This window comes from Prionailurus bengalensis, chromosome A3 (assembly GCF_016509475.1).
Source record: "Prionailurus bengalensis isolate Pbe53 chromosome A3, Fcat_Pben_1.1_paternal_pri, whole genome shotgun sequence".
NCBI classification, from domain to species: domain Eukaryota; kingdom Metazoa; phylum Chordata; class Mammalia; order Carnivora; family Felidae; genus Prionailurus; species Prionailurus bengalensis.
In genome coordinates this window covers 60,359,835-60,385,977 of record NC_057354.1, presented here as the reverse complement: position 1 = coordinate 60,385,977, position 26,143 = coordinate 60,359,835, and the positions used below count along the sequence as shown (strand labels likewise).

General features: G+C 39.9%; 1 protein-coding gene across 5 annotated transcripts in view; it reads right to left on the bottom strand.

Moving 5' to 3' along the window:
• Window positions 1-24,938, bottom strand: part of REV1 (REV1 DNA directed polymerase) — a 92,994-nt gene extending 68,056 nt beyond the window's left edge. Inside the window, exons 1-2 of one of the 5 annotated variants that reach the window (XM_043603162.1) lie at window positions 24,690-24,931; window positions 6,189-6,273 (exon numbers count right to left, since the gene is read on the bottom strand). The gene's annotated coding sequence lies outside the window, so the exon portion shown is untranslated. Of the gene's footprint in view, window positions 1-6,188; window positions 6,277-24,689 lie in introns of all 5 variants that reach the window. The other 4 variants (XM_043603161.1, XM_043603165.1, XM_043603160.1 and 1 more) reach the window with 4 other exon arrangements.
• Between the last annotated feature and the right edge of the window lie 1,205 nt (window positions 24,939-26,143).

Below are 26,143 nucleotides of genomic sequence, written 5' to 3'. Positions count from 1 at the left end.
CTATAGATTTAATAGAATCCCTAGTAAAATACCAACAGCGTATTTCACAGAACGACAACAAATAATCCTAAAATTTGTATGGAACCACAAGACTCTGAATAGACATAGCCATCTTGAAAAAGAAAAACTGTAGATATCACAATTCCAGATTTCAAGATATACTACACAAAGCTGTAGTAATCAAAACACTATGGTAGTGGGATAAAAACAGATACAAAGATGAAGGAACAGAAGAGAGAGCCCAGAAATAAACCCACGATTACATGGTCAATTAATCTTGGACAAAGGAAGCAAGAATGTGCAATGGGAAAAAACAATCTTTTCAACAAATAGTGTTGAGAAAAATAGTAACATGCAGAAGAATTAAACTGCACCAGTTTCTTACACCATATACAAAAATAAACTCAAAATGGATTAAAGACCTAAATGTGTGACCTCAAACCATAAAAATCCTAGAAGAGAGCACAGGCAGCAATTTTTCCAACAATGGCCATAGCTACATTTTTCTAGATAGGTCTCCGGCCTCAAGGGAAAGAAAAGCAAAAATAAACTATTGGGACTACAACAAAAATAAAAAGCTTCTGCAAAGCAAACAATCAACAAAACTAAAGACAACCTACTGAATGGAAGAAGATATTTGCAAATGACATGCCTGATAAAGGATTAGTAATACCAAAAAAATCCCAAATAATCCAATTAGAAACAGGCAGAAGACATGAACAGACATTTCTCCAACCACAAACATATACACATGGCCAACAGACACATGAAGATGCATAACATCACTCATCATTAGGGAAATGTAAATCCAAACCACAATGAGGTATCAATACACACCTGTCAGAATAACTAAAATCAAAAACACAAAAACAACAAGTATTGGCAAGGATGTAGAGAAAAGGGATCCTTTGTGAACTGTTGGTGAGAATGCACACTGGTGCAGCCACTGTGGTAAACAGTATAGAAGTTTCTTAAAAAATTAAATGATTTTTGGGGCGCCTGGGTGGCGCAGTCAGTTAAGCGTCCGACTTCAGCCAGGTCACGATCTCGCGGTCTTTGAGTTCGAGCCCCGTGTCAGGCTCTGGGCTGATGGCTCGGAGCCTGGAGCCTGTTTCCGATTCTGTGTCTCCCTCTCTCTCTCTGTGCCCCTAACCCCGTTCATGCTCTGTCTCTCTCTGTCCCAAAAATAAATAAAAACGTTAAAAAAAAAAAATTAAAAAAAAAAAAATTTAAATGATTTTTTACAATAAATTATATGATTTTTAATCAATAAATTATATGATCCAGTAATTCCACTAGTGGGTATTTACCCAAAGAATATGAAAACACTAATTCAAAAAGATACATGTACCCCTATGTTTACTGCATTACTTAGAAGAGCCAAATTATGGAAGCAGCCCAAGTGTCCATCAACAGATGAATGGATAATGATATATATACACAACGTAATATTATTCAGCCATAAGGAAAAACGAAATTTTGCCACCTACAATAACATGAATGGAGCTAGAGTATTAAGCTAAGTGAAATAAGCTAGTCAGAGAAAGATAAATACCACATGATTTCAATTCGTATGTGGAATTTAAGAAACAAATCAAAAAGAGACAAGCCAAAAACAGACTCTGAGAACAAACTGATGGTTACCAACCAGAGGGGAGGTGGATGGGTGAAATAGGTGAAGGGGATTAAAGAGTATACTTATCATGTAATGTATAGAATTCCTGAATCACTATATTGTACACCTGAAACTAATATAACATTGTACATGAACTACACTGGAATGATAATTAAAAAAAAAAAAAAGATGATCTGGAATGCTCTAAACCATCTGGCAGAAGCAATGTAAACCCTGTACAGGGAATGACAACATCCTAAACACATGTTTCTGAAAACCATTTTGAAAATATAAAGTCTGGCATACAAATAAAAATAACCAGGCACACAAAGTAGTAAGATCACATGAGTGAGAACCAACAGAAACGAAGTAAACAGACCTACACAGACTCCAGATACTGATTTTAATATATGAAATTTATTGTCAAATTGGTTTCCATACAACACCCAGTGCTCATCCCAAAAGATGCTCTCTTCAATACCCATCACCCACCCTCCCCTCCCTTCCACCCCCCATCAGCCCTCAGTTTGTTTCCAGATACTGATTTTAACCCAGTTAAAGATTAACTATGCTTACTATGTTCAAGGAAACAAATAAATAGCTGCCATGGGTGGGGAAAACAGATTTCATTCAAAATATTCAAAGGAGGACCAATTACATAAAGGCTGTCTTTTCAACAGAAACAATAGTGCCAGAAGACTACACTGAAAGAAAATAATTACTTAGAATTCTATACCCAGAGAAAAATTCAGTCAAGAAAGAGAACATAAAGGTATCTGGGGCAAATTAAAAACAGAAGCTAATGCCACCAGCAAACTTGTACTACAGGAAATCCTAAAAGATATCCCTCAGGTAGAAGAAAATATTAGCTTGGAAGATCAAAAATACAGGAAAAATGTAGCAAGGAAAACAATAAATATCTGGATTAATCAATGTTTAATACTGACTAAATAAAAGTGCAGTAATGACAGTCAATCTGTTATTTTTTGTAGAATATACAGCACAGTGGATCAAAGAATTATGAATAAAAGAGTAGAAGAGGAAATGTTTCTAGTACAGGCTGTGCCACTAACTGGTTTCACTGACCTCTGGTACATCTCCATTTCTCTGGGTCTCAATTACATTGCCAGGTCTTTAAGAGGTTTGGGTAGTTGACTACTAGATTTACCATAAATTGAATTTATCTGAGAACAGCAGAGGAATTCCAATTTGGGAAACTCCTGTGGTAGCAAGGTATAGGCAAGCCTGTTAAGGGTTTGGGGTGGGCTGTATTTATGGGCAAGGATTGTAAAGAGGGGGAAGCCCAGGTGGAATCCAAGCAGTAAGTTCACTGGCTTGAGGATGGGGAGAGATTTTTGGCAGACATTCATTGGTCAGGAGAGGTCTCCATCTTCTGTAAATCAGACATTTACAGCAAATCAGTGCCTCAGTTCTTAAGTTCATTCCTCTGAGGGCATGTGCCTGAGATTCTCCATTTCAAATCCTCTGGTTCCATTTTAGATTAAAATTCTTCCACAGTTCCCTTTTGTACTCCATACAAGACACACAGAAATATTTACAGAAATTAAATATAAAAATTAACATTATATCCATATACTTCAGCAACATACTTCAATTTTAGAAATTACATTGTGTAACAGTTTTGATGCTCTACATTTATTTATGCAGACCTCCTAGACTTATTCAGAAAAGACTTAAGGCAACCAGTCCTATCAAATTCATTTAAATAATATGTATAGACCAAGATGGCCTGTGACAGTGGATTGGGGTAAAAACCTAACTAAATCTGGTGTTTGCTACATACTGGGAGTGGCAATTTATCAGCCCTGTCACTGTTGTAGACTACAGTAGTATAACTCTTCTTTTGTCAGACAAAGATGCTAGATAGCTCAGTAGACAGCTGTAGATTACTTCTCATAGCATAGGTAATTATGGCATGTAAGAAATAATTCAGATGTGTATAGGAGAGACCACATTAAACTACCTATAGATCAAAGCTAATGGAATATTACTGTGTATAAAGCACCATATTATACTAAACAGTACTGAGATAAATAAAATTAGACATTTTTATATAAATTTTAAAACTTTACAATCTAAAAGGAAATGAGCACCAATTAAGGAAATACTAACTAGCCCTACAAACGAACTTAAGAGGAAGATTTCATGCAGAAGAATAGGGAGGACAAAAAAACAAAAACAAAAACAAAAACAAAACCAGGACACAAAGAAAACTACATAACCCACATCTAAGATGCTGGCAAAGAGCAGTAACAGACCAACCTGGCATGCAGCAAAGCTCCCTGACAACCTAAACTGTAAGGTCAGTAAGAGACAGGAAGGTGACAGGTGAAGGTGACAGACAGGTGACAGGAAGCAAGTAATAAGTAGGCTTATCAGACTTCTGTTCATATGTACACAGCATCAAAGATTGTTCATACTTCACTTACTTCAGTTAGACCCACACTCCTCTCCTTTCTCATACTCAAAACATTGCAGAATGAAAATATGAACATACTATGTATATAAAATAATCAATAATCTTGCATATGATAGAAAGCCAACAAGTTCTTATTTAATAAGAAAATAAACTTCTATGTAGGAGATAAAGCAAGGTAGAAATAATAATGTCTCTAGTATAATGTACCCCAATGTATCTATATTTAAAACTGTACCTTGTATATTTAATCGTATCTGTTTTTTATTTTTTTTTTTTAAGCTTTTATTTTTAAGTAATCTCCATACTCAACGTGGGGCTCAAACTCATGACCCTGAGATCAAGAGTCACATGCTCTACTGACTGAGCCAGCCAGGCACCCCTATTTCTCTTATTTTAAAACATCTTTCCAAAGAATCACAGTCAGATTCTGTGTTTAACAGATAGAAATACGATATGCTCCCTCCCCCCAAAATGGTACACAGACCAGATTAGCAAATGATACACACTTTTGATGTTAACAAGAACCATCCAACAGGTGGGATTAAATGTAAGTCATTTAGGGGGTTCTAAACACTACAGTGCTTTCTTTGTAGTGTGAAATCAGGAAACAACATAAAAACCTATTTGTGGAAAGTGGTATGCCATGAAGTCAGGGCTTATGTTTGTGCTAACCAGTACAGAGCTTCAAAAAGAGGCACCTATGCCTCTCAAGACATATTCAGGGGAATAGTTCTCCACTCCAGATGACTGATTTGTTTCTTCAAATAGGACTTCCCCTAGAATGGAGAACAGTAAGTCAGGACACCACAACTTGACAGAAATAACCCTCAAAAACAACACACATGCTCTGTTCTTATCTTCTCTGTTCCAAGCATCCTTCTGACTTACAACATGTCTTCTTGACTAACCCTGCTCACTAAGAAGAGAATGCCCTTTATCAACAAGTCATCCAATTATCAAGTCACACTTATAAATAAAAATTGGCCTTCTAGATGAAACTCTTGCCGACTACGTTCCCAATCTAGTCCCACGACCTTGAGGAAAGTGATAAATGTTTCTGAAACTGTAATACACAACCTAAAATAACCTATGTAACCTATGGACTTCTCCTTATCCAACAGCATCAACGCCGAAGTCAATTGCTGGGTTTTTAAAAACTAGTTAAAAAATGGATAAAGAATGAACTCATGTATGCAAAAGTACCCTTATCCCTAGCATTTAGGGTATGCCCTCAATAAACATTAGCTGCTATTATACTAATCTACTGCACCAAGTCACAAAGTGAAAATCAAATGAGACCACAAGTATGGAAACTCTTTGAAGATTATAAAGTACACAATATCATTATTTTAAATGTGCTATCCACGGTGTACAACATAATAGAGCAATATATTTAGTGACACAAGATCTGGGCTTTAATCCCAGTTCCACCACTGCCTATCTGTATGACTTGGGATGAATCCAAAAGCACTGAGCCTCACATCCGTTCACCTATAAAACAAAGTTTGACCAGTAAGTGCTCAGTAGAATCCCTGTGGAACTATGCACTGCATATATGGGATGAATGTGGTAGGGAAGAAACAAAAGTTTGGGGCAAAACAACAATCATGTAAGGTTCCACTCTCTAAAACCACTTTAATTTTGGCAACCCTGCTTTGTAAGTTTTAAATTATCTGAGGTCTGAATAAGAAAAAAGCTCAAATTGAAAAAGACTGAAAACCAAAACTAATGAACTAAAAACTAAGTCTGAAGACTTCTGGCTGTGTTCTGTGTTCCCATATGTGACTACAAAAGAGGGTGGAAATGTTCCACCCCCTGAAAGATTCAAAAGCTAAAACTCACCTATTAGACCTCAAGTAATAAAATTATAAAGACCAACAAAATGAGAGGCTGTCAGTGCAGTCATGCCCAGCCCCCAGTGTCAACACAGACTAACAGCTAGCCAGGCGAGGCACGTTTAAGGCAAATGGGACAGCAGCTATATCTATAATGAGCTCGGGGACCCTGAATGCCTTGCAATGCTAAAGATTTCCTGACTCTTCCATTCTCTTAACAGGGGTATTAAAAAATCCTATGAAGAGTCTCATGAAGGATCTACTTATGAAAAAATATATCAAAATTACTTATTCATACCTTTCTCCTAACTTTATTTCATCTTTTGCTGGAGCACACAGTTCACTCTGGACTTCCAATATGCATTTAAGAAGCTACTCAAATCCTGCTAAAACAAGAAACAAACAAACAAAAATTCATTCTGTCTTCTTTACTATGATTACTGGGACTTTGACATCTACCCACATCACCAAAAAAAATCACTTTCATGCAAAAGTGGTATTTCATCTATTTCATGAAGAATTATTAACATTACAGGGTTCTAAACATATACCAGCAAAATCTCCACAACATATCAAAGAACTGCCCAAATACATATTCATAATTGGTGTTAATCTGTTGGTTATAGGTCTGTAACTCTAAAATACATAGGCTATTAAGTAATGAAACTGACTCTGAGTGGTTTTTACATAGTCTCATTACTCTAGTCATATGTACATGTATGGGTTTATCTTCATTCAATAGTTATTTAAGACATAGGTGCAGAATGGATTGGAATATACAAATCAATATGCAATAGATGAATGAATCCGCATATTATAGTAGTATATTAATTCATGAATATGACACAAATGCAAAGAAAGCAGCCTGTAGCCACCCAGACCATCACTAGGCAAGTCTGAAATAAAACAAGTTTACCCTTGGCTCCCTACCATATCAATACTCAACATCTCTTCTTCAAGGCCTCTTTCTTTAGTCTGCTATCAATTCGCTGCTAACAATTAAGAAATTGGTAATAACTGGTATTCCAGGGACACATGTATTTAAGACTTCTCCATGACCATTAAATTGGGAAAAGCAGTCTTTTTGCCAAAGGAAATGGAAAACTGGATATCCACATGCAACAAAATTAAGATGGACCCTTATCCTATACACATAAAAAGTTAAAATGGATCAAAGACCTGAACAATAAAACTTCAAAAAGAAAACACAGAACAAAAGCTTCATAACATTAAACATGGCAAAATATGACCAAAAAAAGCCAACAAAAGGAAAAATAAACTGGGCTATATCAAAATTAAAAACTGTGCAGCAAAGGACACAATCAACTGAGTAAAAGGGTAACCCACACAAGAGAAAATATTTTAAAATCACCTAACCTGATATTTAATATCCTGAATATATAAAGAACTTCTACAATTTAACAATAAAAAGAAACTGATTTTAAAATGGGCAAAGGATTTAGGGGCACCTGGATGATTCGGTCAGTTAAGTGCCCAACTCTTGATATCGGCTCAGGTCGTGATCTTGTGGCCATGAGATTGAGCCCTGTGTTGGGCTCTGCACTGTGTGCGGAGCCTGCTTGGGATTCTCTCTTTCCATCTCTCTCTCTGTCCCTCCCCCATTCACTCACACACATGCACACTCTCAAAATAAACATTAAGAAAAAAATAAAAGGGGCAAAGGATTTAAACAGACATCTCTCAAAAAATATATACATATAACGGCAAAGAAGCATGTGAAAAAATGCTCAGCATCACTATTCATTAAGGAAACGCAAATCGAAACCACAATGTGATACTATCTCATATCTATTAGGAAGGCTACTATTAAAAAACAGAAGCTGGGGCGCCTGGGTGGCTCAGTCGGTTGAGTGTCCGACTTCGGCTCAGGTCATGATCTCGCGGTCTGTGAGTTGGAGCCCCGCGTCGGGCTCTGTGCTGACAGCTCAGAGCCTGGAGCCTGTTTCAGATTCTTTGTCTCCCTCTCTCTCTGCCCCTCCCCTGCTCATGCTCTGTCTCTCTCTCTCTCTGTCAAAAATAAACAAACATTAAAAAAAAAAAAAAAAAAACAGAAGGGGCACCTGGGTGGCTCAGTCGGTTAAGCGCCAGGCTTCGGCTCAGGTCATGATCTCACATTTTGTGGGTTCGAGCCCCACGTCGGGCTCTGTGCTTATAGCACAGAGCCAGGAGCCTGCTTCGCTTTGTGTGTATCCCTCTCTCTCTGCCCCTCCCCTGCCCACACTCTGTCTCTCTCTCTCTCTCAAAAATAAACAAACATTAAAAAAAAATTTTTTTTTTAAAACCAGAAAGTAAGTATTGGTGAGGATGTGGAGAAATTGAAACACTCGTACACTGCTGGTCTGTTGGTGAGAATATACAATGGTGTATATTTCCAATTATGGAAAACAATATGGTGGGTTCCTCAAAAAATTAAAGATAGGATTACTCTAGGATCCAGCATTTCCATTTCTGGGTATATACCCAAAAGAATTGAAAGCACAGCCCCAAAGAGTTATTTATACACCCATGTTCATAGCAGCATTATTCACCACAGCCAAAAGATGAAAGCAACCCAAATGTCCACTGATAGATGAACGGATAAACAAAACGTTGTATATACATACAGTGGAATATAATTCAGACTTAAAAAGGAAGAGAATTCTTACAAACACTGCAACATGGATGGACCTTGAGGACACTATGCTAAGTGACATAAGCCAGTAATAAAAAGAGAAACACTGTATGATTCCATTTTTATGAGGTATCTATAGTCAAAATCATAAAGAAAGAAAAACGGGAGTTGCCAGGGGCTTAGGGGGAATGGGAATAGAGAGCTACAGTTTAATGGTACAGAGTTTCAGCTATAAACCAAAAAGCATTCTGGATAGTGGTGATGATTACACAACAATATGAACTGCTTAGTGCTACTGAACTGTCCACATAAAAATGGTTAAAATGGTAAATTTTACACATGATTTTCCCACAATCAAAAAATTTTAAATGAAATTTCTAAGAATAAGCAAAGAAAAAAAAAAAAAAGGACTTCTGACATTGGAAACATTCCACAGGCAGCTGGGATTACAGAGACCGGCAAGCTAACAGGGAAGAGGGCAGTACAAGAGAGAGGCTACTTCTCCAAGAAATCTATATAGCAGTATCTGGAACTTTTTCCTCAGAGAGGGCACTGGGAAGGCATTTGTAGAACTAATTTACTAGGACCAAGTACTGTCCTTAACTAAGGACAATGAGTAACTAAGTAAATGAAGTGCTAGCACGCAGTCACTAACACGACTTGACAATGCCTGCTTCAGTGTGCTCTTATTTGTCCTTAAATGGTAAAAGCTTTAATGCCAGATAAACAGCTATTTACATAATACTTAAACAGAAAAATACAGCTGTTTTGAGGTTTTGGTTTGACTCAACCAGAGACCATCACTGTCTACAGCTCTCAGCCTGCTCAAGTTACAAGGGCAAAAGAGATTCTTGAATTTCATAAACCAAGGAAGTAGAATCTTCTCGACCTGTCCAACACACTAGCCATGTTTTTGACTTTGAAAAAACTCATCAAGCTATTAAAAACAAAAATCAGACACCTGGGTGACATTGTACCCTTGTGATAATTTCCAAGAAGCACAACTAATGGCTCTAGTCTTTACCATATACTCACTTGTAGGGATTCAAAACCAAACTGACAGTTTAATGTCCTAAGAACACTGTGTGTATAAAATCTCTTTGAAAATATATAAAAACAAAATGTCAAGATAGTTCAACCAGGTATTATTCCTAACCTAACAGGACCCTTTTAAAAAACTTTTTAACCTGGCTCCCTCACCTTCATTATACAGAGACATTTTCCTATTACCAATTGTTTTCTGCTACAATAAAACAATTCCTGTTCTGTAAGAGATACGATCTTTTTTTAAAGTATTTTTTTCTTTTTAAAAAATGTTTGTTGGGGCGCCTGGGCGGCTCAGTTGGTTAAATGTCTGACTTCAGCTCAGGTCATGATCTCACGGCTCGTGGGTTCAGGCCCTGCACTGGGCTCTGCGCTGACAGCTCAGAGCCTGGAGCCTGCTTCAGATTGTGTCTTCCTCTCTCTCTGCCCCTCCTCCACTCACACTCCCTCTCTCCCTCAAGAATAAACATTAAAAAAATTTCTAAAAATAAAAATGTTTATTTTTGAAAGCATACACAAGCATGAGAGGGGGAGGGGCAGGGAGAAAAGGGGAGAGAGATCCCAAACAGGCCCCAAGCTGTCAGCACAGAGCCCAATGTGGGGCTCAATCTCACGAACCATAGTATCATGACCTGAGCTAAAATCAAAAGTTAGACACTTAAATGAATGAGCCAACCAGGTGCCCCAGGAGATACCATTTGATAAACACCAAAAAAATACAGAAATCAAAGAACTTTAATCCATCAAATAAAAGTGGCTACAACATACAAAGGCACTGTCTAAACAACAAATTATAGACTTGGGTGCATAAACTTTTTCCAGAAGTGAGTCTGATCTTTCCACCTTTTCTTGAGAAATTTGCTATTACTCATCCAAGTCATGATTTGTGTTTATACACTGCTTTGTTACATTGCCAGTATTTGGTCTTGCTAGGTGTCCCTTTTCAAAAAGTTTTCTGTGCTCTCATGATAAAAGAACTACATGTTTACTGCAGAAAACTGAGAAAATAAAGGGAAGAGAAAATTATATTCTCATCTTTTTAAAAATTCACTCAACTGGTATCTTCTATTTCCTTCCTTTATTAAAATTTTTAACATTTAACTTTAAATTCTTTAAATTTAAACATACCACTAGTAATATTTTACAATTCCATAGTATTTATATTTTTTCCAAAGGGACCTTTACATTTACTATTTATCTTCACAACAATCTGGAGTAGGTAGGCCAAATACTAATTATTCTGTGCACAGTTGCCTCCTAGTGTAGAAAGACTAAAGGCTGCATTGCTGGTTTGTGATGCAAAACCACACTTGTACAAAACTGTCACCCAACCTTCAAGGGGAAAATGAACAATACTACCAATACAATAAGCTTCTGAAGAGAACACTCATACTGGAAAAAAAACCACTCATAATGAACTGAACCAGACAAATACAATTCAACAAAATAGATGCTTCGAATCCAGTACCTGTCTGGGTCAGATACAGTAGCTCCCAGACATGTATGGTACATATGTAAAGGACAAAGGAGGAAAATAGGTCCTACAACAAACAGATTCCATCTAGACTGCAAATGTAAGTAGCCCATATTCATAAGTAGAGATTCAGATACAGTATCAACTTTGTTAACTGGTTCTCTGATCTAGGTCACAACAGTCAGATGCTAGTTCATTTGTGGATAGTTGAACCTAACATAGTCTCTTGTAGTTTTTAAAAGGTACATGATTTTAAACGTCTATTCATTTAAGAAAAAAAGCTTTCAAAATGAAAGCATTTATATTATGCAACTGTCTATATATCCAGAAACAAGATGTGCCTATCCGCAGAAGTGGCTATCTAGTAAAGAATTAACCTTACTCAAAAAGAGGTCTAGCCTTTAACCTTGGTTCCTGGGAGGTAATCTCTAAGCCACTGGAATGTCCTGTATGATCAATGTCTTTGTTTAGTAGCCAACCACGAGCCACTTCAAATAGTCTAACAAAGTGATTTATGATGGATACTTTGGGTCATGCATTATTAACTTTCAGAGACAGGAGACTAAAGATCAGCCACATGGGTAGCCAACCATATCTGTATGACCAAACTCCAATAAAAACTCTGGACATTAAGGCTTGGGTAAACTTCCTTGGTTGGCAGTATTTTGTGTGTACTGCCACTCATTGTTGCCAGAAGTTAGTGCTGTCCTAAGGCTTCAGTGAGAGAGGGCAACTGGAAGTTCCACCTGTGTGCCCCAAGTGCCTTCTCCCTCAGCTAGTTTTGATCTACATCTTTTTCTGAGTAAATCATAACCATGAGTACAACAGCTTTCAAGAGTCCTAGTGAGTGAATTATTGAACCTGAGGGTGATCTTGGGGCTCCGCAAAATTGCGGTTGGTAACAGAAAGGAGAGTGGTCTTGAAACTCCTAAAGTTTGGAGTGTCAGAATGATGTTCAGTAGTCATTCTTTCTTCCTTTCTTTTAGTAATAGAACACTTCTCCCATTCCCCTAAGTGGGAAGCAGAGTTACCAATTGAGACTACATTTCCTAGGCTCCTTTAAAATCAGGAGTGGCCATGTGACTAAGTTCTGGCCAGTGAGATACAAGCAGAATAATATATATAAAAAAATATGTGCCATCTTCTCAAAGGAAGGTATTTACTCTTTTTCTGGTGTGCCCCTATGAAGTAATCTGGTTTCAATGTGAAATGAGAACAATACTTAAGGGGATTGCTAAGCAAACAGAAGGAACCTGGGACCATGAATAACCTTAAAAAAAAAAAAAAAAAGGCAGTCCCTCACCCACTACAGACTGCCCACCTACTATTACAGGAAAGAGAAAAACTTCATTAGTATTGTGTTTGTATCATTGTGTTTGTAAGTTTCTGTTACAGCAGCTAAGCCTGTACCCTAATGTAAATACATTTTAACATTTTCATACTATGATTGAGAGTCAATATTTTAATAGACGACAGAGATAAAAAGAGAAAAACAAGATATATAAGAAAAATATTTGGATATATTAAAACTGAAAATGCATAACAAATATTTGTAACATCCCACTCTGAGACTGATCTTATTAAAAGGAAAGTTTCTATCCCACAGAATTCAATATAACAAAGAATTTTCTCTTATCCTCTTTGTTATAACAACAAAAATACAAAAAGATGAATGATTTAACAAAATCAGTCATCTGAATACAAGTTGAAGGAGGTGTTCTAGAAGAATTACTAATAATTTTCCTCCCTGTAATTACAGATTTCCACAGAAAGGAAAGAAATGAAGACTGATATTTTAATAAAGCACAAAGAACTGCCTTCTCTGACTTTCCAGAGTGCAGCAAAATTAACTGGTTTGTAAACACCTTCCCTCAATTTTTCTGACTTTCTGAACTCCAAATCATGTGGCCCAATTGCTTAGTAAACAACTCCACTAGGATGTTTCACATGCATTTCAAGGTCAGCATGTCCAAAAGTCAGCCTCAAGCTACAAAGTAAAACAAAAGGAAGTTCTGGAGATAACATGACTTAAATTTTTTTTTTTTTTTTTTTTTTTTTTAACATTTATTCACTTCTGAGACAGAGACAGAGCACGAGCAGGGGAGGAGCAGAGACGGAGACACAGAATCTGAAGCAGGCTCCAGGCTCCAGGCTGTCAGCACAGAGCCTGACACGGGGCCCGAACTCACTGACCACAAGGTCATAACCTGAGCTGAAGTCGGACACTCAACCGACTGACCTACCAGCACTGCTGGAGATGACAGAATTTTAAAAAAGTCTAGAAGAAGGAATAAAAAGCCAATGATCTTCACTAAGGAGAAGTGGTATATATTCTCACAGGGAAGCCAAGTAATTATCCACAGAAAAGTTCAAGGTTGCAGTAAATCAAAGGCCAGAGTAGAAGCTCAGTAACAGGGACAGAACATAACCTCTCCAGATATGGAGGAGATAATATCAAAGAAATAGGGACTACATCTTCAGTATTTCTCATACTTCAGCATGGAGCAGAATATTTTGAAGGCCCAGTTAACACAGACTGCTGGGCCCCCACTCCAAAGTTTCTCATTCAGTAGGTCTGAAGTGGGGCCAGGAATCTCCATTTCTAAAAAGTTCCCAGGTAATGCTGATGTGGCTGGTCTGAGGCACAGAAGAGGAGAAACACTGATTCTGCCTGCAGTGTATCTAGAGCGGTAATTGCAAAGAGAGACAACTAGAGGACAAGTTCAAATGAGACAGTATACCAAGTAGAAAGTTGGTATAATGTACACTAAATAGAAAGAGTATCACAGTCTGAGGACTAAATGAGTAAACTCAACAGATCAAGGTTTTTAGGTTACAGGTAACAAGATCTCTCCTGTCCTGTTCCTTGCACTCCTCCTCTCCCCAAATTCCAGGTCTAATCTAACAGTTTACTCTACATTCATTGAACATTTACTATAGTTTACAGTTTTCAAGGTAAATAAATAAAGTATAAACCGCAATCCAACATTATCTATTAGAGAAAAAAGACTTGTGTAAAACTACAATACAGGAGCGCACATTAGAGGGAATGTCAAGAAGGAATAAATGCACAGAGAAAACAGCAATAAATCTCATGATGGAGAATACATCCAAGAAGGCTTCACTGAAGAGGTAGATATGCACTGAGAACAGTGAGTAGGATTTTAATAGGCAGAAGAGGGTGAGAGGGTATTTCAGGAAGAAGGAAATTCATGAGCAAAAACACAAAAGAAAAAAGATGTTTACGGCAACATTCTGGATTGACATATGGGTAGAGGTAGTGATAACTTATAAGGTAGTTGAAGAAATATAACAGAAGGCTTTAAATATCATACTAACAAGTTTGAACCTTACTTTGTAAAAGTTAGGAAAGAAAGAGCAAATTTGTGTATGTAAATGCTGGAGGATAGGGATGACTGCACACAGACATGGAGAGGTTCTCCCTCCTGAGCCTAATCTACACCAAGATCTATAAACCTGGCTTTGCAAAAGTCCTCATCTTGTGTCTTCTATCCCTAAATGTATTAGATCTCCAAACTCAGAAGATATGCCAGCATACAATAATGACACACAACTAAAAACAAATTCCTCTGAATAAGTGTAATTCAAAATTGTGGTCAAACTCACTCTTTTCCAGATCTGCTAGTTTCATCTGTTACAAATCTCTTTTCCCACAAATCCTTCTATTAAATGTAACTGTGAGTGAAAATAAAATAAAGGGAGTAGAATGTTTAAGAAATCACCCCTTCTGTACTTTCTGGCCTCTTTTCCTTTGCTTCATGCCAAGAATTCCCAATCATATATAAAAAACAACAACAAAACCCACTAATTTTTAAGATAATACGACATTTCAAATAGTAGATGCTGCATTCCTCAGAAAACACTAGAATTCTTATTCAATTAAACAGTTTATTTATAACACTCCCTACTTTAATAGACTATTTCTGAACATTCAGTAAGTTCCAAGAGAATGTAATATAACCTTTTTTCCCCTTAAGTTTATTTGTTTTGAGAGAATGTACACGCACAGGGGAGGGGCAGAGAGAGAGAGAGAGAGAGAGAGAAAGAAAGAGAGAGAGAGAGAGAAAGAGAGAGAGAAAGAGAAAGAGAAAGAGAAAGAGAAAGAGAGAGAGAGAGAGAGAGAGAGAGAGAGAGAAAGAGAAAGACAGGGAGAGGGAGAATCCCAAGCAGGCTTTACACTGTCTGCCCAGAGCCCGACGTGGGGCTTGATCTCACAAACCATGAGATCATGACCTGAGCCTATATTGAGTTGGACACTTAAGCTACTGAGCCACCCAGGTGTCCAAGTATGTAATATAATCTTTAAATGACAATCAGAAATAAGATTTTCTACTGGGCATAAACAATATGCAAAAGAATATTATCAATCTTCAACACTGTACCTGAACAGCTAGTAACTTCTACTCAAGAGCTAAAATTCAAAATGGCAATTAAGTTACTAAAACACTTTATACACTAACAACCAATGGATACGTTACCAACACCTCCACCTAACAAAAATCTCACCTCATAGGTTTAGATTTTCTCTGACTTAACACTAATAACAACCTAAGTCTAAAATTACAAATTCAAAAATACCAAAAATATTTTCACAGCCAAAATTGCTGAGCTTATAAATACCAAAAAGCATGTAGTTTATAAACTTACCTACAATTTGTTAGTATGAGACTCAAAAGAACATTGAGCCAGGTTTTAAATACAATTATATTGATAAAAGAATGTTTTAATTTTCAATAGAGAGCAATCTTTCAGGGATCCTGGGTGGTTCAGTCAGTTAAGCATCCAACTCAGGTCGTGATCTCGTGGTCGTGATCTCGTGGTTGGTGAGTTTGAACCCTGGAGCCTACATCCTGCTTTGGATTCTGGGGTCTCTCTGTCTCTCTGCCCCTCCCCGGCTCACACTCTGGCGCTCTCTCTCTCTCAAAAATAAACAAACATTAAAAAAAATTTTTTTTAAAAGAAAGCAATCTTTCTACATATGTAAATATATTCAAATGCAACCTGTTACAATTTTTTAGTAATGGAGATCACTGGGCTACTGGCTACTACTACAGAGATATGTTCTAGTTTCAATGGTCACAAGTTAGACAAATGTCTGTTCTCACTTCTTCAGCTATTATTGTATAATACAAATTCTGGCTGCCTTTGTCCCTGATTCATAGGACGGAGACTCTAAATCCTTGGAATTTCGCAACTGATAGAGAGAAGTGTCTTTGTTTTCCTTGTTGGGCCCCTAGGACATCTTTTATTATGAACATATAACTCCCAGTGGGCCTCTAGTTTCCAGAATAGGGTTGGCCATACTTGAAAGGCCAGTCAAGTGATTAAAGGATTGGGGTTCTGAGGCATATGATATCAGCCTAACATCCTGGAAGAGGAGGGGGCTGGAGACTGATTCACCGTATGGCCAATTCAATCAATCATGCCTATGTAATAAAACTCCAATAAAAACTCTGGACATGGAGGCTTGGTTGAGTCTCCCTGGTTGGTAATCACATGTCAATGTGGCAAGAGGATAACATGTCCTGAAGAAATGGAAGCTTCATATCTGGGACCCTTGTAGACCTCTCTCTAGGTTGTGTCTTCATTTGTCTTGCCTTGATTTGTATCCTTAATAATAAAACTGTAATTTTAAGTACAGCACTTTCCTAAGTTCTGAGTCATTCCAGCAAATTACCAAATTTGAAGGGGTAGTAGGAACTCCCAAATTTGTAGCCAGTTGGTCACAAATACAAGTGGCCTGGAAGCCCTGGAGCTTGCAAATGGTATCTGAAGTGAGGAAAATCCAATGGACAATGCCCTTAACCTGTGATGTCTACCCTAACTCTGGTGGTTAGTGCCAGAATCACACAGCTATACAACAGGACATACCATCTCACTTCTCTCTTTTAGGAACTGAATGAGAAAAAGCCAAGTGAAAGCACTTTTTAAGGCATAAAGCATTACAAAAAATAAAGGACATTTTTGGTTATGCTCTTAAACATACTAAAGAACAAACTGTTAGGGGAGCCTGACTGGTTCAGTCAGTTGAGTATCCTGACTCTTGATCTCAGCTTGGGTCTTGCTCTCAGGATTGGGAGTTCAAGCCCCACATTGGGCTTCATGCTGTTTGTAAGGCCTACTTAAGAAGAAGAAACTGTTAAAAAAATTTTTTTTTAATTCAGGATTGTCCAATTTAATTTTTTTAAATACTTAAATGGAACTTATTATAAGAAAAAATTCAGAACTCTGATGAAAAGCATTTAAAAGAGAATCATAATTTCAAACACATAATTAAGACTAATACCTAAATGATAAAAATGTATTAAGTCCGTTTTTAGTAATCTCTAGTGTAGAAATGATGGCAGTTTAGAAAATGTAAGATTCAAGCTATTATTTTCTGACTAAATCTCCAAAAGCTCATTTTAGCCTTGGTTATGATCAGGAATGACTGAAGCCAATAAGCAACATTTTGGTTACTCAGACACTGGATTCAAGTAAAAATTATTCACATCACAATCAATTTTATTGCCTACCTCTAACCTTTCATTCAAGCATAAAGCCACGAGACCAGAATGGTCTTTAAAGTATTACTCAAGCTATCCTACATGTATAGGCACCTACCTACTGGCATGAGAAAGCATACTTCTCTTTTTTTTAATTAAAAAAAAATTTTTTTAATGTTTATTTTTGAGAGAAAGTGCAAGCAGGGAAGGGGGGGGACAGAGAGAGAGAGAGAGAGAGAGAGAGAGAGAGAGAGAGGGAGGGAGGGAGGGAGGGAAGGAGATAGAATCTGAAGCAGGCTCCAGGCTCTAAGCCATCAGCACAGAGCCCAATGTGGGGCTGGAACTCCTGAACTGTGAGATCATGACCTGAGCCAAAACCAAGAGTCAGACGCTTAACCGACTAAGCCACCCAGGTGCCCTGAGAAAGCATACTTTCTATCACACTATAGACTACAAGTATTTTTTCTATTACTTCAAAGCCAATGATAAAAAAACAAAACCTCAAGGTATTAAATCACAAATTTATCAGAACAGATTGTTCAATTCTCTGTTCTCTTGAACATAAGATATTAAGCATACATTGGTCTCAAATACATTGGTCTAAACACACTGGGTGATTAATGGAGAGCAGTTCAGAATAATTTAAAAAATGGCCTTATAGTAAAAACAACAGCAAAACAAAACCCCTAAGTTCTAGTACTATTTCTTCCTTTCTAAACAGTTTTTAAAAGTTTATTTACTTGAGAGAGAGAGCACGTGTGTGCACAAGTGTCAGAGAGGCAGAGAGAGAAGGGGAGAGAAAATCCCAAGGGGCTCGATTTCACAACCATTAGATCATGATCTAAGTGTCGAAGCTTAACCGACTAAACCAGCCAGGCACTCCTCTAGTACTATTTCTTCTCTTAATTGAATGACTCTTTGAGTCTCATCTTCTTCCAGAAGAATATAAGGAAAATATAAGCTGCAAGGTTCATTCTAGCACCGGCATTCTGAATCTACTTAAGTTCTACTTAAGTGTTGAGAAGTCAACAAACTCATAATTTAGATATTCTTCAAGCTTTAAAGTCTTTTTTTTAAATTTATGTTTTTTTAATTTATTTTTGAGAGAGAGAGAGACAGTGCAAGCAGGGGAGGGACAGAGAGAGAGGGAGACACAGAATCCGAAGACAAGCTCCAGGCTGAGCTAGCTGTCAGCACAGAGCCCAATGCAGAGCCTGAACCCATGAACTGTGAGATGATGACCTGAGCCGAAGGCAGACGCTTAACCAACTGAGTCACCCAGGCACCCTTCAAATTTTAAAGTCTTGCAAGTATGTCAGAAATACTTAAAAGTTTACCATGGTGTAAAAACATTCTACCAATGTGTCCCTACCTTTTTTTTTTTTTTTTTTTTTTAGGTTTCAAGGCATTTTAATTGACTGAATGATACCCTCTTATGAAAAACAAAGATGGTGAAAATTTGCTCCATAATCAGCAGAAACAGATCTTTAATTTTTATTAAGTATTTACTTGCTACCTGAAATTTTAGCCTTAAGCAAATTTAAAGGTACAATGTTTTCTTAAATCTGATGCCTCGCATCTATCAAGCAAAACTTTTTCAAACTATTTACACAGGTGACCTTCCATGACGGACATGCTTTGACTTATTTGTGGCTCTGTAATAAGATGAGAAAAAAAATAATTTTGCCTATCATCAACTTATTAAAACGTTTCTCACTTACAGAACATTTAGGCATTTAAGTATAATAGTTAAATCAAAAACAAAAAACAAAACTTAGCCACAAACAATGAAACTACTTGCAGTAACAGGAACACCACACAGAAATAACATGGTAAAATATGATGGCAAGTTTCCAAGTAGAAACCATGAGGTTTTTTTGGTGTTGTTTTTAGTTTGAGAGAGAGAGTAAGCACAGGTGGGAACCTTAAGCAGGCTCTATACCCAGCACAAAACCTGATGCAGCGCTTGATCCCGTGACCCTGGAATCATGACCTGAGCTGAATTAAAGAGTCAGACACTCGGGGCGCCTGGGTGGCGCAGTCGGTTAAGCGTCCGACTTCAACCAGGTCACGATCTCGCGGTCCGTGAGTTCAAGCCCCGCGTCGGGCTCTGGGCTGATGGCTCAGAGCCTGGAGCCTGTTTCCGATTCCGTGTCTCCCTCTCTCTCTGCCCCTCCCCCGTTCATGCTGTGTCTCTCTCTGTCCCAAAAATAAATAAATAAATGTTGAAAAAAAAAAATTAAAAAAAAAAAAGAGTCAGACACTCAACTGACTGCGCCACCCAGGCACCCCCAGAAACCATATTTTTATGTGCCTCAGAGAAAAGTAGTTATGACCTTGAGTTATGGACTCAGGTAGTAGACTGAAATCCTGGCTCCTTTCATAACTGTGTGACTGGCCCAAGGAACATTATCTAAATCTGTTTCTTTATAACTGTGCTACCTCAGAGTGGTTGTGAATACTGAATGAGGCAATGCACTCAGCAAAGAGCCTGACACATAGTAAGTGTTCAATAAGTTAGCAATTATTATTAAATTTTGGAACAAATGTTACACAGAGAAGCAGTATTTTGAATTTTTTTCCTAAGTTTAAGGCCCACTAATAGGATCCTATTTGTTAAAGCTCAGAGTAAGAAAGAAGTATGTTCCTACAAAGAAGCACCTTAATAAAGATACGTGGACTGAGTGAAAATAACTGGTATCAAGCAAGTGCAGTTACTACAGGCAGAATCTTAGTTTCTAAGAACTCAAGTTGCATTAGCTCAAATCATCTATTATTACAAAGTTACTGTTTGTTAATTCTTTCCTCTGCATTTCTGTAAAATATTAAAGGAAAAACAAAATCTCATTATGAAAAGATGAACAGAAAGGGGAAAAAAAGATAAGAAGTAGAGTTGGGTCACTATAAGCTCTTGTCAAGAGCCAAACACAATGGGGGAGGGGAAGATCCGTAACAAAAAATAACAGAAATTGAATGCCAAAGATGATAAACACCCCTCTTTCCCAAATACTACAGGACTCATCCTTCAACTTGATCTTCCAGGATCTTCCGTCTTGGGCTTCCAGCAAGTCCTTTCATCACCACAGTCCCATCTCCAGCAGAACTTCAAAAGGAAATATGTAAAAGCTACCCTGGTGGGCAGCTGCTGAGATAATCTCTCCTAGCATCTTCCACAGATCACAGAATGAAAAATCTGACTTACACCTTACGACCAATACTGGTCACCATCCTCAGCAGTTTATTTTTTAATCCATTCTAGACATTCACAAGATGTATTTATTTTAAAAATAAGTTTACAGGGGCACTTTGGTTGGCTCAGTCAGTTACACGTCCAACTCCTGGTTTCAGCTAAGGTCATGATCTCAGTTTCATGAGTTCGAGCCCCATGTCAGGCTCTGTGGATTCTTCTTTCTCCCTCTCTCTTCCCTCTCTTACTCATGCTGTCTCTCTCAAATAAATAAACTTAAAAAATAAAAAAATAAATAAAAAAAAATAAAAAGGAGTTCCATTAATACAACTTTGGTAGCCAAAAATACCAGCAAAAGTCATAAATATAAAATTAAATGATTGCACGTGTCTCATGCAAAAACAAAATGCTGAGTGAATGTTCCAAGCTAACATCAAATACTGTTCCTATAAACTATAAAATAACCTTGTTCTAAGTACTTGACATATATTAACTCAATTATTACTCAGCATAATCCTATAAGGTATATGCAGTCTCCATCTCACAGATGAGCAAACTGAGGCATCAAAGGATATTAACTTGCCCAAGACTACAGAATCAGTAAATGATAGGAGACAACATTCTGACCCAAGCTGTCTGACTCCAGAGCCATGTTTAAATTAAGTATACCATTCATTCATTTAACAAGTTCTTTTGAGCACCTACTATGTGCCAGGCAGATTTCTGAGCACTGGGAACAAAGCTGTGAGAACAGTAAGACAAGGTCCCTGCCCTCTAGTGGGGGAGAGGCATTGGAGCAAACTGATAAATAAGTCAACAGTGTGACTTTCACCAAACAATAGATGCTATGAAGAAAAAGCAAAGTGAAAGAATCAAAAAGTGGAAGAAAGATCGGGGCTGGCTTGTATTTTAGGGATCAGGGAAGGCCTCTCTGAGGTAATGACATTTGACAAGCAAACAGAAGATGTAAAGGCAAGATAACCACCAGAAGCAAGGCGTGGCCCAACTAAGAGAACACCAAGTTTAACACTGGTAAGGTAGTAACAGTTTGGTTAGTTCAAAAAATGACAAAAGGACCAGGGAACTGGGGCACGGTGATGAAGAGTCAAGTCGGTGATGAAGAGTCAAGTCGTGGCAGCTGACAAGTCATGTAATGCCCTAAGGGTAAACAGGAAGATTTCTCAGAGGATTTTGAGCCTAAGGATGACAATAGGATTTATGTCTTTAAAAAGACCATGGATTCTTATGCGGGGATCAGTCAGGAAGAAAAACAAAACAGGGATACCAGGGAGGGCACTGTTAAAACAGTCTAAGGAAGAAATGAACTCATACTGGATTTAGTACTGTTTGTAAGTAGATGAGACACTAAAGGAAGAGCACACAACCCCAATCATTCCCAAAAAGGACTGTTTAAAATACGAGGGGCACCTGAGTGGCTAAGTGGGTTAAGGTTCCGACTTCGGCTCAGGTCATGATCTCGTGTTGCGGTTCGTGGGTATGAGCCCCATGTTGGACTCTATACTGACAGCTCAGAGCCTGGAGTCTGCTTTGGGTTCTCTCTCTCTCTCTCTCTCTCTCTCTCTCTCTCTCTCTCTGTCCCTCCTCCACTCACACTGTCTCTCTCTCAAAATAAACACCTACTTATAAAGAAATAAATAATAAATAAAATATGCTTCCTCCCTTCATCCTTCATTCCTAACAACTTAAAAGATTCCTTTTTAATATCCAAGTTAATGCTTCAATTGGTGCTATATATAAAAGAAAAAAAGGTTAATACATATTTCCTTCAATTAGAAGTACTGTTTAATGTAGTCTATTATGGATAATATGCCACATACACTTGTACATTCTTGAGAAGCAGAAAGAGATTTACTACTCTTTAGCTAAGGGTTGATTCATTTATTCAGAGACAAGAAGTACCTATCCCCTCCTCTGATCAGTTCTCCTCTCATGCTTTGTTTCCAGCATTTCCTGGCTCATTCTAGATGGTGAATTGCAATAAAGAAGAATACCAAACCAAGCAAGTATGTATGTATTTATTGAGCAGCACTGTATACCAGGTACTCACTAGATGCCTTACATTGAAAGACTCATTTAATCCTCAGCTACCTACGGTAAGAAATAACATGAGGAAATTCTATATGAGGGGAAAAAAATCAGATAAGAGTAACTTAAACTGTCCAAAGTCACAGAGCTAATAAGCCAGAATTTAAATCTACATCTAACTCTAAAGTTCTTATCTTTCCACCACAACAACTGCCAAAGAAAGGACTATCAGATGTATCATATGTAGTCTTCCCAATTTATTATTAATGACTAGTTTGCTGCTGGTGAGGACAGGGTTTCTCTCTCTCATGGAGAACTGAGTTTTGAAGCTGGGGTGGGGAAGATGGAGTCGTCCTACTTATTCAAATATTATTTTGAAAAATTATTTTCCACCTGAGGTATCATAAACATTAACCCTAAAAGAGTGATTCCTACGTTTTGGGGGGGCGGGGAAATCTTAAGATATGTATTGTTTACAATAAAATGTGAGTAAAATTCTGACAAAAGACGAGTTTGGTACAGACTGAAAGAGAAAAAGAGAATATGGATAAAGAGATAATCACAACACATGTAGAATCTGAGTGGCAAATAAACAGCCTAAGAATTGAATGGCGATCTTCCTAGACCTGAAAAAAATTCCTGGAAATGGAACTTCAGGTGAACCTCCCAGAGTCCACCACAGGAAACAGGGAGGGAACCACTTGCTAGCAGCACCGGCTAAGACAAGGCTATGTGGGAAAGGAGAGATGGGAAGTCTGGAAAGCAGGTCGACCGTACCCCCACAGGATGGACTGCGGTGTACTGCTCCACAGCAAGAACCAAGGCTGTGGTGTGCCCAACCCTAAAAAAGAAACGGCTAATTCCCCAAGACTAAAGTGGAGAGGCCACAGAGACCAGGCAGACACACGGAATGGAGAACTGTTACATAAAAGTCCTTAGAAGTTAGTTACAGGTCCTTTTATGGGATGTGGTAGTCTACATTATTTTCACCTAAATGATACCATTTCTACTCTATACGTGACCTAAGAAGGTGTGAGAAACAGAAATAGTAAACTTCCACCATCCGCAAGTATTTTGTTTTAAACAAGGAGTGGTATATTAAGGTATTTCCTCACAGAGTGTTTAGGTAGGAAGAGCAGTTAAATATATAAGGAAAAGCCCTTTCGGTCCACACAGGGACTTAATCATTTTAATAGTGAGTGGAAGTGTGAAAAAAGGGCACTTGTTAAGGACAGTTGGGGAAAGGTGCCCTGCGTATTAAGGAAACAGGGAACAAGGAAAACTAAGTGAATAAAAATTGTCTTCAGACAGTCCAACACCGATTTCGGGCCCCAATGCGGGGGAGGGGTGTCTGATATAGGGGTCACGGGAGGTGGGGGAGGGGATGGCCTGCGGCGGGGAACACAAGCGTCCGGCCCCAGCAGACATCCTGCGATGCCTGAAGAGGCGACGACCAAACGCGCGCATGAATGAATGGCGCGGGGATGAATGGCCGGCCCAGGCGCCGACGCAGGAAGGAGTTTGCGGCGCGGTGTGAGCGGGGCCGGGGGTGGCGTCCGTCGGCGGGACGCAGGGAGAACCGAGGGAAGGGCCGCCGTGCGAGACTCTTTGGCGCGGCGCGTCTGTGGGGCGGCCGTTTGCGGGAGGCAGGGTCGGCGGCCGCCGGCCGGCCGCGCCATGGCGGAGGGGGAAGGGGAGGTCACGCGTTACATAACCCGGCAGCTGCCGCGCTTAGGGACGCCGCGGGCCGCCCAGGCCGCGACAGGACGGCCTGCGGTGCCCGGGCTGGCGCGCCCTCCCCGGCCCCGCCTCAGGCTGTCCGCGTTCGGGCGGGTCTGCTGCGCCTCCGGGCGACGCGTGTCCGGTCCCACCCCTCCCCCACCCCCGCCGCCGGCCCGGGGGTCGCTCACCTTCCGCGTTGCCCCGGACCACCATGCCCGGGCACCGCTGCCTGCTCGGCCTCGAGGGCTCCGGTGCCCCTACCGCCGCCGCACAGTACCCTTGCAGGGGGCCGGGGGGGGAGGGTCGCGGGAAGGAGTCACACCGCCGCGCCGCGGCCCACGCTCGCCCCACGCTCACGGCGGCCGGCCCTGCGCGCGCTCCGCGGCTGCTCCCGCCCCTCCCCGACTCCCGCGGGCGCGCGCGCCGCAACTCCGCCCCGCCCCTCCCCCTCCACTGCTTGCGCGCTCCCTGGCTCCGCCCCCTCCGCTCTCCTCCTGCGCTGGCCTGCGGGGCGCGCTAGGCTGGCGAGCGACTGTCCCCGCCCCGGCTCGCATTCATCCCTGAGCGGCGCACGCGCCTGGCCCGCGCCCTGTCCCGGGCGACCCGGAACCGCGGGCGCAGCGCCTCGGAGCTCCGCGGTTGCCTGCCTGGCCACGCCCCGCCCTCCCGCCAACGCCCGCAGGGGGCAGCGCCTCTGCGGCACGTGACCGTCTTGCTAGCGGGGGCGGAGAGGCGTGCGGCGCGGGCCCGCCTTCCGCCGCGCGCAGCCTGCCCTACACCCCACAAGCTGCGGGTCTCCTGCTCGGGTCGTCACGCCTGGGTCGCCTCGCCCGAGGAGGCGCTGCGCTCGCTTCAGCGAGTGCCCACCACCGCCCCGGTCCCGCGATGGACTTCCCACTCTGGGAGGAGACAAGTGCGGGGACTGACCATGCTTAAAATCCTGGCACTGTCTGAGGACGCGAGAAACACACGGTCCCCCTCCACAAGTAATTGATTTACAGTGACATCTAGCGGAGAAAGGGACACACACGAACTGACACTTTCCCATGTCAGGGAGCAACCCAGAATCATGGCCCACGTAGGGGGAATGAACACTGCGCCACGGGGTTTAAGTGATTCAGCGCCAGCTCCCACAGAGACGCAAACACCATTTCTTGTCCCATGAGTTCCCGCCCAGGATTGCACCTGGATATTTGTAAACCAACGGCGGTATCCCATCCCACGTGCAGCGCTGGGGTTATACGCGAAAGCAATTTTCTACTAATGTTAAAAAAAAGAAATCGTACATTTTGTACGCTTAAATACAATTTTAATTGAGGGCCTTCCGGCAAAAGACAATTGTTCCATAAGGACCATTTTCCCACCCCCTTTTGGCTGTGTCGCTTTGCCAAGAGATCCCACATTGCTATTATAATAGGCTTTATTGTTGGAATGAACAAACATGAAGCGAACCTCTGTGCAAAGGCTCAACACTTTTTTTCCCTATTCCCTCACCTCAGATAATTCGAAGAGTTTGCATGTACTTAGGAAACAGCACTCTTTTGAAGACTGATTTTGCAGAGCTGAGACTTGTTTACTGGTAGTTCAGAGGATAGTCGAATGACTTGTTTCTTTTATTCAAGCCTTTTTGGGTTTTGCCATT